This window comes from Halichoerus grypus, chromosome 12, assembly GCF_964656455.1.
Source record: "Halichoerus grypus chromosome 12, mHalGry1.hap1.1, whole genome shotgun sequence".
Taxonomy (NCBI): domain Eukaryota; kingdom Metazoa; phylum Chordata; class Mammalia; order Carnivora; family Phocidae; genus Halichoerus; species Halichoerus grypus.
This window is the reverse complement of record NC_135723.1, coordinates 98,104,426-98,121,016: the sequence shown is the minus strand read 5'-3', so window position 1 is coordinate 98,121,016 and position 16,591 is coordinate 98,104,426. Positions and strand designations below refer to the sequence as shown.

The window sequence follows — 16,591 nt, the reverse complement described above, 5'->3', positions numbered from 1 at the left end:
ATAAAGGTTAGTGTCTAGAGTCAGATAAACCTAGATTCAAGTCCTCACTCTGACTCTTAGGAGCTGACGGTCCTCAGACAAATCACATAACTGGCGGCTTAATCTCTACCTTTATTAGATGGGCATAAGGATCATAGTCCCCTGATACAGGGCTATCATGAGGATTAATGAGATAAATTAAGGAAAACACTAACAATAGTTCCTAGAACATGGTAAAAAGCCAGTGAATATTACTGTTGTGAGTGTGTATTTTTTCAAATAGAAAAACATGGCAAGACTCTCCAAGTCAGCTTGGAGTTTTAGGGTTCCTGAAGGTCTCCATAGCTTGTCTGATTGACAAAAGGAAAATCAGCAACTATTTCTATAGAAATTCTAAAATGCATTAGTCTGTTTCTTCATTCATTCATGTTTTCTTATATTTTTATTCATGCGTTCTCCCATTCAGCATGTATTAAACATCTATTATATTAAAAGTTGAAATACAGTGGTAAACATTGTTCCTGTTCCCAAAGAACTTACTGTCTAGTCTAGTCGTGTCATTGCAGAACAGGAGAGAGGCTAAGTGTAAAAGCCAAGTGTAAGAGGACATCTACCTCACCACGTTTCATCTCTCCATTAACAAAATCAATCACTTCATTCCCATTTGGATAGCTTTTGTAAGGAAAAAAGAAAAAGAAAAAGGAAAGAAAAGACAAAAGAACAAGCTCTGGTCAGGATGTGGTGGAGGTGGAATTCTTGTGCATTTTTGATGGGAATGTAAAGTGGGGTAACCATGGTGAAAACAATCTGGAAGTTCCTCAAAAAATTAAAATAGAATTAACATGTGATTTAGCAATTCCATTTCTGTGTTTATACCCCCCAAAATGAAAGAATGGACTCAAATAGATATTTGTACACCATTTGTACATGCAGTACTCACAAGAGGTGAAAACAACCCGAATTCCGTTTCCATTGATGGATGAATGGATAAGCAAAATGGGTAACACACACAGATACACACACACACAGAGGAATATTATTCAGCTATGAAAAATGAAATTCTGATACATGCTACAATATGGATGAAACATGAAAACAATATGCTCAAGAGTGGAATAAACCAGACACAAAAGGACATGTATCATAGGCTTCCATTTACACGAGGTCCCTAGAACAGGCAAATTCAAAGAGACAGAAAGCAGAATAGTGGTTACCAGAGGCTGGGGGTAGGGGGGTGGGGGTGGGGCAGCGGGGAAGGGAAATGGAAGTCCTTGTTTAATGGAGTCTAAGAGTTACAAAGTTTCAGTTTGGGGAGAGGAAAAAGTTCTGAAGAGGGATGACTGTGATGATCATACAACCACAAAGTGAGTGTACTTAATGCCACTGAACTACATACTTAAAAATGGTTAATGGTAACTTTTGTTGTATGTATTTTACCACAAAAAATTACACATTCTGTGAATTCAACAATGAATATAGGTGGAAGTTGTGACTAATTTTTGTAGCTAGAAGTTGTGACTAGTGCAATTTTCCCACTATAACATAGGGAATCTTAGCTGTTACCTGACTGGCTGAAAAAGTATCATTATTTAGACAGCAATAAGAACAGGGGCTATGTTTGCTTGTTAAGTTCTTTGTAAGTGGGGCAAAATATTTGCATGCCTTCCTCATTCTTGAACTCTCCTCCACCAAGATACATTATTCTCTCACCTTAAGAGGGGAACAAGCTGGGGTGGTGGTGGTGAGGGAGACAGATGCATGGATTTTACCCATTGGGCTAAATCCAACCATCTCTCCGGTTTGACGAAGATGTACATGATATTCAGAAATAGCAAATCAACATTTCATACCACAGTAAATAAGTTATATTTAGTTACTTTTAAGTATTCTAATTTCACTCCTCTAAAACCATTTGAAATGCTGATGTTCTAAAAACCTGGAGGCTGCTTTCCCATTGCTGTGCTATCACCTACAGCCACACACAGAATTTTAACAACCCGGGCGCCTGGGTGGCTCAGTTGGTTAAGCGACTGCCTTCGGCTCAGGTCATGATCCCAGGGTCCTGGGATCGAGTCCCACATTGGGCTCCCTGCTCCGCGGGGAGCCTGCTTCTCCCTCTCCCACTCCCCCTGCTTGTGTTCCCTCTCTCGCTGTGTCTCTCTCTGTCAAATAAATAAATAAAATCTTTAAAAAAAAAAAAAAAAAAAAAGAATTTTAACAACCCAATTTCCCTACGTGATATTTGTATTATTTCAAACAAGGACAATACTGAAGCGTATCTTTCTTTAGCCAATTTGATTTTCATTAACAGGAAATTAATATGTATCTTAAAAAATAATTGTTTAATATTGGGGATAGTTTAAAAGATTTTTTCTTTGAAAAATAAATGATACATCAGAAAATGCACGTTTCCAAGGGACAATATAATCTTCAGATATAAAAAAATAAGTTTTAGAAAGATTTAGTGAAATTTATATTAGGAAAAAGTAGAGATGTTTATTAAGGAAAAACTCAAGTGTTGTAGAATACAGCTTTAACCTTTAGAGTTGATGTCTAGGGAAAGATTATTCCTTCCTACAGATTACACTTTAATGCCACAGTAAGAGATAAAAATATAAGCTACAGCATGGTGTACCTTACACTTTTTTTAATAAGAAGAATGCCAAAAAAAAGGTTTAAAATGTATATACAATTGCTTCCTAACATAAAATAATATAAACATTCTAATAGAACAAATTTTAATGATATGGTTAATCACCCTTAGTAATTCATTGAGCAGATGTACAATGAGCACCTTCTGCATGTCAGGCCCTGTGAAGTATCTTCGAAAGCTGGGCTGAGCAAAATCAAGGGTGTTTCCTGCTCCCCTGGAGCTGAAGATCTAGCTGTCCACCTGATACACCTCACTTCTTTTTACGGTCTGGACAGTTTCCTAAATCCAAAGTAATGTTTTTCTGGCCTCTTAATTTCCATTTCTCCAGACAAAACATTCATGATCAAATTTCTACCATCCATGAACTAACAAATGTTACTTTCTGAGCTAAAGAAAAAAGGTCCTAGATAACAACTAACATTAATTTCAATAACTTCTAATGTTTTGAGGAATGGTCAAATAACTCTCTTAATTTAAGAGCAAGGAATTTATTGAATTAGGCTTTTTATGGGGAATAGAAATATGATTGGGAATGACAGAGATATAAATACATGATTAGAGAATATTCTATTGCTTTTTAAAAACTATTTAATTTTACTACTCTAAATTATTTGTTATAAAAGGCTTCAGGCTAGGATGATAGATAATTGAAAACTTGGAAAAGAAATGAATCTACTTAAATGTATTTTCCAAACTCAGTATCTTTAGATTAAACAACCATTCACAGATTTCCAAAATTTGCCCAAGGAATGAATAATAATACTGGACATCACTTTATTAAGTAAAATTGGATGCAGACTATAATCAAATTCAAAGATAAGCATTTAATATTAAACAGAGGAGTTGTTACAGAGACTGCTAATTATCCTCCAATATTAATCTTCCCCCTCTTGTATGGATATAGACATTTAGCTGGGCACTTGGTTATCCAATCTCCCTTATGTGACCATGTAAGTTTCAGCCATTGATGTATTTCATATATGGACTTCAGAGAGTGGCCTTCAAGGAAAGAGCCCAGCCTTTCTCATTATCTTCTCTTTGCTTCTGCCTGAAAATTGGATATAATACCTGGAGTTTAACCTGCTCTTTGAAACTACAAGGTGAATACTAACTATGGAGAATGGTAAAACAGAAGAAGCCTGGCTTCCTGACTCCTTGGAGCTCTGCAACAGCCTTCAGAGTTTACCTTCAATCTTCTTTTATGGAAAAAAAGAAATACATCTCTATCTTGTTAATCACAGTCTCTGTCACTCAGAGCTGAAGCTAATCCAAACTAATACCATATTTGGTACTATATTTAAAAATAGGGTGCTATGCATTACAGAACAGAAGTTTATAGAATTGCCTTTAGTTGACACCAGGCCCTGAAGCCTGGGGCTAATACAGGCTTGGAAAGCTGGGACCTTTGCTCTCTGTAGCAAAATATTTGATCATATTGTCAACTGCTATTCCTTGGAAGGCAAACCAGATGCCAACTGGGACTTTCACTATTAGAAGAAATATTAGGAAATACTCAACTGCTGATGTGCTTTGGCTCTTTCTTGCTGTGTTCAGCAGTCTTCAAGAGAGAGACAAACTCGGTCTAGGACTAGCTAGCCTGCAGGCTGAGATAAAAATAAAACCACTTTAAAATGGCAGGTGCTCTCTGCTTATGTTGGCAATCTGAACTGAAGGAGAATCCCCAATTTATGAGCTTGAAAATATAAAAAAAAAACAAAAACCTGTATCCTAAAGTACGGTAATTATAGGCCACAGCTGCCAAGAGGTATACTTAGAAAGGAGTAAGAGGATCTTACTCAGGTGAGAGTTGAGCTGGAAAAAAATTAAAAAAAAAAAAAAGAAAAGAGTTGCAAGAAATAGGCTTCTTATTGATTAGGACTTGCTATATTAAGATTTAATCCTTATTTGATGAAAATATATGATTTCTAGCAGATTTCTGCCATGTACTACATAACCATGGATAATAATAAATGAAAATAAAACAACAACAACAACAACAACAAAAGAGCTGTCTACCAGATAGTGGGAAACAGTTCTACGGCAATATCAGATTTAGGCTGTTGTCATCCAATCAAGGGTTATTCTTTCTCAAGGCCTCAAGGTTGAAAGGAGGCATTAAGTTGAAAGTCCAGGGGGGAGGAGGAGGTGTGCAGCCATAAGCAAATTCTCTTGAAGAGAGATCAGAGGGGCACACCTCCACTGGGAAAGTAGCAGGAAACAGCTAAGTAGAAGGATGGAGTCACCAGGCTTAAAGCTATATCAAGAACAGAAATTTAGATGTGGTTCCTTGCACAGAGAACCACCTTAAAGGAAACAGATTAGAAGACTACAATGTTTCTGAGGAATTACATTGCCAAGGAAACCACAAACATGACCTGCAACAATCTGTGTCCATTCAATGAGTAAAGCAGTCTGGACATCCACATCTGTATGAACAGGAAGTCAGCTATGAAAGCACGCAGCCCGGGAGAAGGGTCTCTTCAAGATGGCCAAGTAGAACAATGGACAAGGAGGATCTCTCAGAGAGTGAAACCTAAGGTCACGGAGGGCATTAGGAAGGGGTCGCTTGCTCTTCCTGACTAACAAGATTTAAAAATTACTATAGACCAGTGAAGGTTATGTTTCTTATACTTTTATTTTTCATGGGAGAAGTGTATATTGCAGTTATCAGTCTTCAGTTTATAACTCATTCAACCAGAAGGAACCAAATCTTGACATGATGTAGAGGGCTACACAACATTCAGAGATACGGATTTGAGCTGGATGCAATAACTAATGAGATTCTGGATTGCTCTCACTTGAAGAAATATAAAAATGTTCTATGTATGGTAAGAAGGGTGAAAATCGATATTTCTGTAGGTTAACAGTGGTAAACACTGCCAGTTTTTCTCACTGTTTTCAAAAACTATGATTAACTAAAACTTCTGAAATTCTTCATGCAATAAGAAGCTTTCTTTTTTTAAACCTATCTGAAACAGCACATTTGTGGACATCCTATTCCAGAAAGCAAAATCTGTCTAACATTGAGCAAATACAAACTTTTGTCAAATAAAAAAAAATAGTAGCAACTTTAAAAATAATGTAATATATAATTAAACACAAGTGTTATGTTAAAAGACTTTTATTTTGTTCATTTGCACTTTTAAAAATAAATCCTGACAAATTTTATTCTCTCTCTCCCATTCCCTCATCCTGATGTTTCTTATTTTGTTCTTAGGTAATTTACCTCAGGTCACATCTCTTTCATGATACCTGTGAAAGTTCTTCCTTCTGAAATTCAGTTATGCTTTAAAACTTTGTTTTTTTTTAAATTAAATTAAATTTTATTATGTTATGTTAATCACCATATAGTACATCATTAGTTTTTGATGTAGTGTTCCATGATAAAACTTCGTTTTTATAAAGAAGTCTAAGATCCACTCTGTTTTTCCTATTATTTTCTCTCTATACCATCTTACAAGAGCATTTTTAACCTTTGAGATTGTTCCTATCTAGATAAAAAACATCTTTGTTTCCTTTCTGATTTTTGCTTTTGTATTTCTAACTTTCCACTTAATGACATTAGCCTTACATCATTACCCAGTGTTTTATTATTTTCTAATGCTGCCTTATTCTCTTTCTAATCTTTGCCTCCCTTTATGGAATCTAGGGTTTTCATTATTTGGATACAAGAAATATCTCTTTTTCTTCCTGCATTCTGATCCCCAAATCATTACTTAAATTAGTGTTTCTTTAAGTGTGGAGAGAAAACTGCAGGCTTGAGACCACTTAGGAAAGAGTTCAGGAGATCAACAAAATAGAATTACCATAAGACTCAGCAATTTCACTCCCAGGTATGTATTCAAGAGTAAGAAAAACCTACATGCATGCAGAAACTTGTACACAAATGTTCACAGCAGCATTATTCCTAACAGCCAAAGAGTGGACACAATCCAAGGTCCATCAACTGATTAACGGCTAAAAAAATGTAGTATATCCATACAATAGAATATTATTTGCACATAATTATGTAGGAATAAAGTAGTGATACATGTTAAAAATTGAATAAACCTTAAATACATTAAGCTACATGAAAGAGGCCAGTCACAAAAGACAACCTATTATGTGATTCCATTTCTATAAAATGTCTAGGGGAGCCTGGGTGGCTCAGTCAGTTAAGTGTCTGCCTTCAGCTCAGTTCATGATCCCAGATGGAGCCCTGCAACAGGCTCCCTGCTCAGGAGGGAGCTTGCTTTTCCCTCTCCCTCTGCCTGCTTCTCCTCCTGCTTGTGCTCACTCTCTCCCTCTCTCTCTCTGCCAAAAAAATAAAGAAAATATTTTTTTAAATAAAATGTCTAGAATTGGCAAATCTGTACACAGAAATTAGATTAGTGGTTGTCTAGGGCTGGGAGGTATTGTAGGAGAATGCAGACTGGCTCCTAATGAGTTTGGGGTTTCTACTTGGGGTCATGAAAATGACCAAAAATTAGCCTCTCTCCCACACCTTATTCCCTAAAAAAGACTTGAAATTTCACCACTGCAGATGTACCCTTGTTAGGGTCTTGAAGGCCAGAGAGCCTTACAAATTCCTTATTATTGTAAAATTCCCTTGGGGAGTAAATAATGATTCTTCATTTTTTGAAGGATGGCTGGTTGCTGAGATGGGCAAGTGGGAAGCCAAAAGAAAGAAGTATTAAAAAAAAAGTGAGAATTTAGCAAAGGCTCTATTTGATTACTTTCTAGATGAGCCAGACTAGACAAACTCATTTATTTGAATCTATGATCTTCTTTAAAATCTCAACAATGGAAAAGAGAAAAATGCACACACTCAGAAAGAATTTACTTCCTAGTTCAAAGAGAGAAGTTGATGTATAAATAATTGAATGCCCAAAGGAAAAACCAAACAAATGGGCAAACAAAATAAACACTGACAGACCTGCATGATCACGGGCACTGGCTTCCATTTTGGTTTTCTTCCTGCTCATACAGGAGTATTATTATTATTTATTATTAATTCTCAGAAGTTTTTAAAAATAAGTAGCCTACAATCATTTCCTCTCTTTTTTGGCCATAGAGAATTAGGAATGCAAACAGAAATACCAATTATATTTATTGGGAAAAACAAACAAACACACTTTTCTCTGGTTTGTAAAGAAATACTATGAAAGAACTTCTAGAACGATCTTTCGTTTTCACTTATACTTGTGGTGGTCAAGGAGGGATGCTTGTCACATCTTCCTGTTTGAGGATCAGGGTTGGCTGGTATAACTAGAGTCCAGAGATGGCCTTCTGCTGAGGCCATGGGCCCCCAGCCTGCTTAATCAACTACTAACTATGGCAACAGGACCAGGGTCCAGCCATTTCCGTTTGGTGATAGATGCTAACAGGCAATTTTGTGAGGGACCATGCCAACACTGCCAGGACTTTGGGGCTCTTCCTACTCAATCCCCTTCTTCCCCCTGATGCCCTCCTCGGGTATCAGACCTCCTCTTCCTCTTTCATCCCTGTATCCTTCAGAGCCATTCTGTCCAGTAAGTCTTTCAAATGTCTAATTCCATCCTAACCTCTGCTTCTTAGAGTACCTAAACAGACATATCACTCATGAAAAAAAAAAGCATAAATTTCTTCCTTTTTTCTTATTTTTTTTGTTTTGGTAAAACATTATAAAATCAATGATTAAAATAATGTGTAGAAACACTTATGTTCCTCAAGTAGTAACTTGACACATATCACATATTTGTAGCAGATATATGAGTTTTAAAATTTATTTTAAAATTTGGCTGGTTTTTTCAACTTAAGAGCATTTTAGATATGGAAAATACTTTCTAAAAAATACATAGAGAAATCATATTTAACCTACATATTTGTAGAGTTATCTATATTATTTCCAGTGTCAAAACATTATGTTCTTTTAGTCTACTGATTTTAATGTAGCAAAATTAATGTAAGAAGAAAGCACAAGGTGCCAGTGATAAATAGCCACAGCATTAAGACAATTCTTGCAAGTCAAAGAGTTTTTATAATTCCATGATTTTTCTTCTTTGAAAAACTACTTAGTTCTATCTTAAATCTGAATATTCCCAATGCAAGCCATTCAGAGAGCCAGAAAAAAGCAAAGGCATATAGAATATCACAGTAACTCTACTTAGCCCAAATCCTAGGTCTAAGCAAATTTTACTTCTAGAGATATATAAAGGTCTTTGGAATTTGGGGCTATGTAATGAATACTTTCCTATCTCCAACAGAGAAACAGTTTCTGATGAAGTTAATGTATCCAATTTCATTGTGCAATTCCCTTCCTCTTCTTTGCCCTTTTCTTTTATGCATATAATTGTAAAACAAACTAATACAACCAAAAGCACTTTGGGAATTGGACTGAAAAAGAAATGTGTCTCTCCTTATTAATGTTCTCATAATGGAAAGAAATGCCTTTTTTAAAAACGTACTTTTTTTAAAGTGGGGGATGAATTTGCATAGAATAGCAAATATTGATCTAAATATTTACATGGGCAAGTAGTTGTTTTTGTACCATCAAATCCTTTTTAAGAAATTAATAATTGAGCAAGTTTCTAGGTTAACTCACTACAATTAAGGATGGGCCAACACTCTGAAGTTGAAAAAGAGAAAAACAATATAATGTTTTATATAATATAATAATATTATAATATTGAACCAGGGTAAAACAGTAGAAGCACAAAAGAAAAAAATTGCATATATATGTACAAAAATTAATTGGTGGGTTTGGAAGCAATAAAAGAAAAATGAATTCTAATTGTTACATAATTAGCCAACCCAAATCAAATAAAATATTAACAATTTACAGGAATCTCTAAGGTTCTAAGTTGTGATTTCCTCATTTCTCATTCTGAAGTTTAATAAATTGTTAGTTGGTCAAAAAAAGTTGTCTCTTGCCATTTGCAATAGCACGTTCTGCATGGAGCACTGGGTGTTGTGCGCAAACAATGAATCATGGAACACTACATCAAAAACTAATCATGTATGGTGATTAACATAATAATAAAAAAAGCAAGATCTATGTTTATGAAAAATGTACTCCCTAATTTCATACTAAACTTAAATGCAGATGCCTGATTTTTAAATTTATTTGTGCTATCTATATATACCTAATAGTTGAAATCTTTGTAATAAAGGCAAAATTTCCTTAAAAAAAAAATCAAAGAGATGCATATTACACAAAAGGTGGGGAACTCAAGTATTCCAACATTAATAACAATGTTCAGCACTATGTAAATGTAGATGATGGTTAACTTTCATTTTATTTGTAAAAAGACAATAAGTAGTTTATCTCCTAACCCCCTCCAACCTCAGTATAATTGGACCAGGAGTATAGTTTGGATGGAACAAAGACCAGGAGGAGATTACAGTTAGGCCATACTTTCAAGCTGGAAGTACATCTACTCAGAGGTTATATGTGAACTAGTGTTTTTAAAAGACATTTTATTTTATAGCAGCTGCTTTGCTTTGAGTCAGTGTCCTCCACTTGTCTATTTCTGAGTGGCACTGTGGTCCCCAAATCAGAGACTGATTGGAATTTTAGTTTACAAGAGCTGGTTTTAAATCAGTAGACTCCTGACCCTTGTTATACCCCATGGGTGATACAGCAAAAAGAGTGTCTGGCAAAGACTTGAGAGATTTGGGAACTGAGTCAGATACCATCCAGGAAAACCAAGAGAGGATGCAGGGAGACATGAAAGTGAGGGGGTTAGGTCACGGTCGTGTTGATTCTGGAGGAGTGATGACAGGTCGCTGCACTGACAGACACTGTCAGTTTATTATGCACAGGTCAGAACTAAGTTTTAGGCAAACACTGCCAAATGGACCCCACCGTGTAGAAGGGGAAGGAGGAAGTGTGGAACAGGGAAAGGGTAAGCTCTAGGCTTTCTGTCAGGCAGACTGGTGTTATCCTTGGCTCCTGTTTGTATATCACAACCCATATCCCACCGGTGGGCAAGTCCTGTTGATCAGGACTTGATCATTTCCCACTCCCTCCGCTGCTACCTCCCAGTCTCTACCTTCCTTTATCTGGATTACTGCAATAGTCTCCACTGTGAGCCCTCATTTGATTATACTCTTTTCTGAAAACAGCATCCTGAGAGATCATTTTAAAATTTAAATTAGATTACGCCACTCCCCTGGTCCAATCTTCCAACGCCTTCCCATTTCACTCAGAGTAAGAGACTCCTCACCACCCAGCCCCTGACTGCCCCCATTCCTAAAGCCAAGCCGGTCTCCTTTCCACAAGCACCACACGCGCTCACCACCCATACACGTGCCTGCACTTACTTTCCTCTCTACCAGGGATGCTCTTCTCCCTGATCTCCTCACCTCCTTGAGCTCTTTGTCCTAATGCCATCTTGTCAACGGAGGCTTCCTCTGGCCAACTTACGGTAAGAAGTAATTCTCAACACCCCTCCCCTAAGAACTTCCCATCCTTTCCCGGATTTATTGACTCCACAATATACTCATTTTACCAATTTGTTATTTTGACTGGAATGTAACCTTTTGAGAGTCAAGTATTCTTTCTAACTTGTTCACTGTTCTAGTATGAATAATAATGCCAGGTTTTAGTAAATATTCACCAAACAAAATTATCTAAATCCTGTCTCTACTACTTATTAGTCATACATGTAGTACACTTAGATAAAAAATTGCACCTGATATAATAAAAATTATTTTATCTTCCAAGACCCTGGGAAGTTATACCTCTCAGATATGACAATGGAATATCGTATGCTGCACAATCAGTATCCCTTACCTAAATGTTTTGGGGGTGAAGGGCATATGGCAGAAGCTGACAATCTATGTGGGAATAAAAAGTCCTGTGGCCCCTTGTGCATGTAACCGTTAAATATATCCATAAGGGACCACTGATTAATTTATTCAATGAATAGACAATGAGAACCTATTATGTGTCAGACATTTTTTCTCTAAATATTTGAGATACATTAGAAAACAAAACACAAAAACCTGGCCTTCTTCGTGCTCACATTCTAGTGGAGCTTCCAGCAAGAAACAATCCATATGGTAAATAACGAAGGATGTAATATGTCAGAGCATGAGTAAGTGCTGTGGCAGGGGAGGGAAGAAAGTGGAGCCGGAGGGTGTGGGGAGTGGGGAAGGGGCGATGCGCTGGAGTAGGGGGCAAGGACCCAGTGGTCCCCCTGGAGAAGGTGAGGGCTGGGCCGAGTCTCTGAGGAGAACTACATGAAAAGTCAAAAAACAAACTGCAAATCCACAAAGAACGGAAGGGTCTAGAAACAGAAACACAGGGGCAGAAGCAACCCCATGGGTGGTTGCTGGGTGAAGCAGGAGGGGCAGGAGGGGATTTGGGGAGTTAAAGGGATGATCTTAGAGCTGGAGGCTGGTGACGGCTGCAGCACTGTGTACATTTACTAAAACTCACTGAACTGTACACTGGAAATAGGTGATTTTAGCATTTGTAAGTTTTATCTTAGTAAAGGTATTGAAAAGAGAGAGAGGGAATAAAGGAAGTAACATTAGAAATTATAAAATAAGCACGTAGAAGACTTGGAAATTGTAATTAGGAAACTGTAAAAGCAGTTTCTGGTATTACTTTGTCTGTACATTAAGCCAGATGTCTGATTATAATTTCATGTGATGTCTCGAATCCAGGATCTATAAAACCCTACAATGGGTAATTCTGCGTGTCAACGTGGATAGGCTCTAGTGCCCAGTTATTCAATCAAACATGACTCCAGGTGCTGCTGTGCAGGTATTTTGCAGATATGGATAACGTCTCAATCAACCAACTTTAAGTAAAGGAGACTATCCTTGACAATGTGAGCCTCATCCAACTGGATGCAAGGTCTTATGCGCAGAACAGAGGTTTCCCCAGATGGAGCTCAGAGTAGCTATAAAATTAGTAAGAGAATCATACAAACAACATAAAATGACAGCTTTATAAAGGTGAGACCAATGTTGCTGTGGAAGCAAAAACTATAAATTCCACGAGGGACACAGATTATGTCTTCTTTTTTGTCATGGTATATGGCCAGCGTCTAGCATAAAACCTGGCTTATACTAGGGGCTCTATAATCTCTTTGGATATAAATGAATGAACTTAGATCCCAGTTTTATAACAGAAAAGATAAATAAAACCATCAAAGTATGTTTGGAAGGGAAGTCCTTCTTGAGAGCAGCCACCCCCTTCCAGGAAGACTGGCTCTGGAACTTTCTTACCTCTTCTCTTCAGCCCACAGCTCCTTCTCCTTTCAAATGAAAGCAACGGGGTAATAATAATAAAAAAATACCATCCCTGAAAAAATTGAGAAATTTACAAATCCTTCTATTCTCTCATGACCATGGGCTCTGGCCTGTATCAGAAAGCCTATTACCAGGTAAACAGCCAATAAATAAATTTACTTTGATTATTAAAATTAACGAAGTCTTATCAAAAGTAATTCCAGTTGGGTGGTAGAGGAATCAAAAATTAAAGCAACCAAAATAACTCTTCCTGAGGAAACATCCCAAATAAATAATCTCTTTCTTTTTCTGTTTATTCCCAAGAAAGAACAAGACAAAAGAATTCCTGGTGCTTAAATATCTGATCACAAGTGTTCCAGAGGAGAACTAAGACCTTTTCCGGGATTAGCAGGGCACAAGCATGGAGAGATAAAGCTCCACACTGGTAGGAAAGAGCAGGAAAGAATAGAAGCTACATGACCAGGACTTTACTTCAAAAGAAACAAAGTGTGTACACATCCAGAAGTCTGTAATTGAGCACACGAGGCCAGCAAGCCTTTAGTTAAGGCTTTCACCCAGTAAGAAAACAATTTATTTTTTACCAAGGAGGAAGGAATGTTTTGATTAGTGGAGAAGTTGGTCAGATACTTTAGATGAGCACATGGTCTGAAATCTTACATCTTCCTTGAAAGGGGCAGTCCTTGATGAGTTTAATAAAGACTCCATGTGGATTGGAAAGGGAGTCAGCACTTAGCATCCCCTGGAATCAGACCCTGGGTTTAACAGGTTATGCTGGCAGTGTTCACAACCATTATTTAAAATTCTACTGCCTTTCAATGGATGAAGAAGATAAATTATTAAAATGATCTGTCAATAAGTGAAGCCATGATCCCAAGCCGGGAGTGTGTTTTTCAAAGTCATATTTTAGGACAAGTCAATTTTCTTTCTACTCTACTAATGTTTCTTAAGATGTTTTTATTACAACATCTACAACTAACTTTAAATTTTTCAGCACAGGCAATAGGAAGCATGTGTGTGTGTGTTTAATTTACAATTTAGAGACAGCCAGCATTCTACTCGGAAAGCCACATGCCAGAGGTGGTCACGGGCAGCCATTCCAGAGGCGGCTACTGCATTTCTGCTCTCTGTTCCTCTAATCAACTTACTAAATGCCAAACTGGGTTTTCTTTGGTGAAATGAGTGCTTTATTAATCAGCATAAATGTTAGATAAATGTTAGGAAAGATATCTCATTGGTGAAATTAAAGATATTAAGAATATGTAGTTTGACAAAACATCTTTTAGAGACACTCACAGCCTGTGTGTAGACAGGATAAGACCAGTGAGGCCAGTGACCTGAAGCCCTGGACATGGCTCTGGAATCTTGACCACTTAGTGATCCTGTGCCAGCCATCAGCTCGGGAGACTTTCTGTTGCTTGGCACTGGCTGAGTGTAGCTGAATCCTGCTTCTAAAATACTGCGAAAGCTGCCCATTTTATTCAAGGTATAGCAAGTCAGAGAGCTAGGACTTCACCGAGCTTACAGAACAGCTTGTATTAACTGCATTGTGCCTACTTGCTAATAAAAATGTTCATTTAATAAATGTCTGTATGAGCACCAGACCTTGGCCTGTGATTTCCTCTTACTGCTTCACGGTGGCTAAGCTACACAACAGCAGCTAATTCTCACTTATCTCGCTTTTTGGTGACTGACGTCTTTCAGAAGAATCTGAAAGATGTGCATGCAAATTGGCTAAGGTTGATCTATAATTCTATTCCTCAGATCATTTGTGCCAGAATAACTTGAAGCTTAGAATTCTTTCTTTTCCCAGCATTCTGCATTGAGTTCTAGGAGTGGGGGGCTGAGGATTCTGAAATGTAACAAGTTCCCCTGGTGATTCTCATATATTCCAAGGATTCAGCTAATGAAGATAAAACCAAAGAAGCATCCTGATCATCTGCTGACAGCATTTCCCAATGGCAGACCAAAGACCAAAAGGGAGAAAATATGCCCTAGCCACTGGGTTTGAAACCAAAATCTGTAAAACAGTAGTAAATAGCACACTACGAAGACTTCATATCCCATGAACTCTGTGCCTTAAATTTGTTGGTTCTAGCTATGAGGCTACCCGTGTAGATGGAAATAGACCAAAACTCGCCTTAGGCATTCAGCACGCTCATCGACGGCCAAAGATATTCCACTGCCATTTGGATGGGTAGCTATTATGAATAGCTTTCCAACTGACTACTGTGATCTATTTTCTATGACAGCAATGAAAACTGTTGGCCAAAAGCCCATCATATTAAATATATTTTTGCAGGAAAACCAGTTGGGTTACTGGGTTACTTTCTCTCACATCAATAAGCCCCAGTTTATTCACTTATAAGACATCTTGTCTGACTTTCACCCAACTCATCAAATATTTATTGAGAGCCTTTTTAGAAACATGTAGTTTTTAACTTCCAACGAACACAGTGTAAGATTCAAGACAGAGAGGTCTCGCCCAGGTCTCTTGTCTCGGTCGTCACGCATCGTATCCTGATGTACAGCGAGAAGCACCCTGGCACAGGAGTCACAGGTCCTGAGTTCAGGTGCTGCCTACAAACTCAGTGGCAAGTCAGTGAAGTTCTGTGGGCTTCTATTTCTCCTTTTAAGCAACTGGGAGTAAAATGCTTGGCCTTGCTTGCTTTTCTAAATTTACTAATTCATTCATATTTCTTGGTCATGTATATTCCAGGAATTTTTCTAAGACCAAGGCGGATACAGCAGGGAACAAGATATACAAGATGACTGCTCTCAAATAGGCTTATTCTAATAATTAGAAATATATATAAATATACTGATATATAAACACTTAAATAAGCAAATAAGTGTGAATATTAATAAATATATTTTGAGAAGCAGATATATGTACACATATGTTTTTTAAAGTTTAACAAAGCCTTTCCTAAGAGTACAATATATTTTTTAGATCTCATATTGTGTGATTTTGGATGAAGAATTCAATAATCTAGTGAAAGACATACTGATTTAAACAACACACCTAGCACTTTAATAAAAAACTGTCCCTATATTTCATTAATGATAAAAAAATTCTGGCAGGATACATTTTTCAAATTAAAAAAAATATGCCCAGGTCCATGATAGAATATTTTTTCACATATAGTAGAATTTGTTGTTTTAAGAGAACCTTCTTTTTCACTTATTTTTTCGTTACTTAAGAACTAAGACATGTGTGATAAGATGGCTTTCCTGTAAGGCAACCTGTGGTAGGCAGCCTCGAAGATGTTCTCAATGCATGTCTCCTCATGTAATCCCTTTCTTTTAAGTGTGGTCTGGATTTAGGGACTCGATTCTACCAAACTGTGTATAACTGAAGTGATGGGATGTCACTTCCAAGACTAGATTATAAAAAATCTTCAGCTTCCATCGTGGAAGCTTTCTCTCTTGTTTACTGGTTTTCCCCTCCTCTCTGCTCCTCTCCCCTGATCTCTCTCAGCCTAATCACGCATGAGAGAGGCGGTTTGAAGAAGACAGGCCTGAAAATCAGAGCCACATGGAGGAGAATCGAGGCACCCCAGAGAACAACCGGCAGCATGGTCAACCGAGCGAGTGCACCTTCCTAGAGACCTACACGCAGCCCGGTGCAGGCTGCAGATAATGCAGTCACAGTCAAGTACTCAGGAGGGAGAATAACCTCAGGAGGGACCTTGAGTCAGAATCAGCCAGCTAAACTACTCCTGAACTCATGATCTA

General features: G+C 37.5%; 1 protein-coding gene across 1 annotated transcript in view; it reads right to left on the bottom strand.

Moving 5' to 3' along the window:
- CNTNAP2 (contactin associated protein 2) overlaps positions 1-16,591 on the bottom strand; it is a 1,879,707-nt gene that overhangs the window by 853,077 nt on the left and 1,010,039 nt on the right. The window lies entirely within an intron of this gene.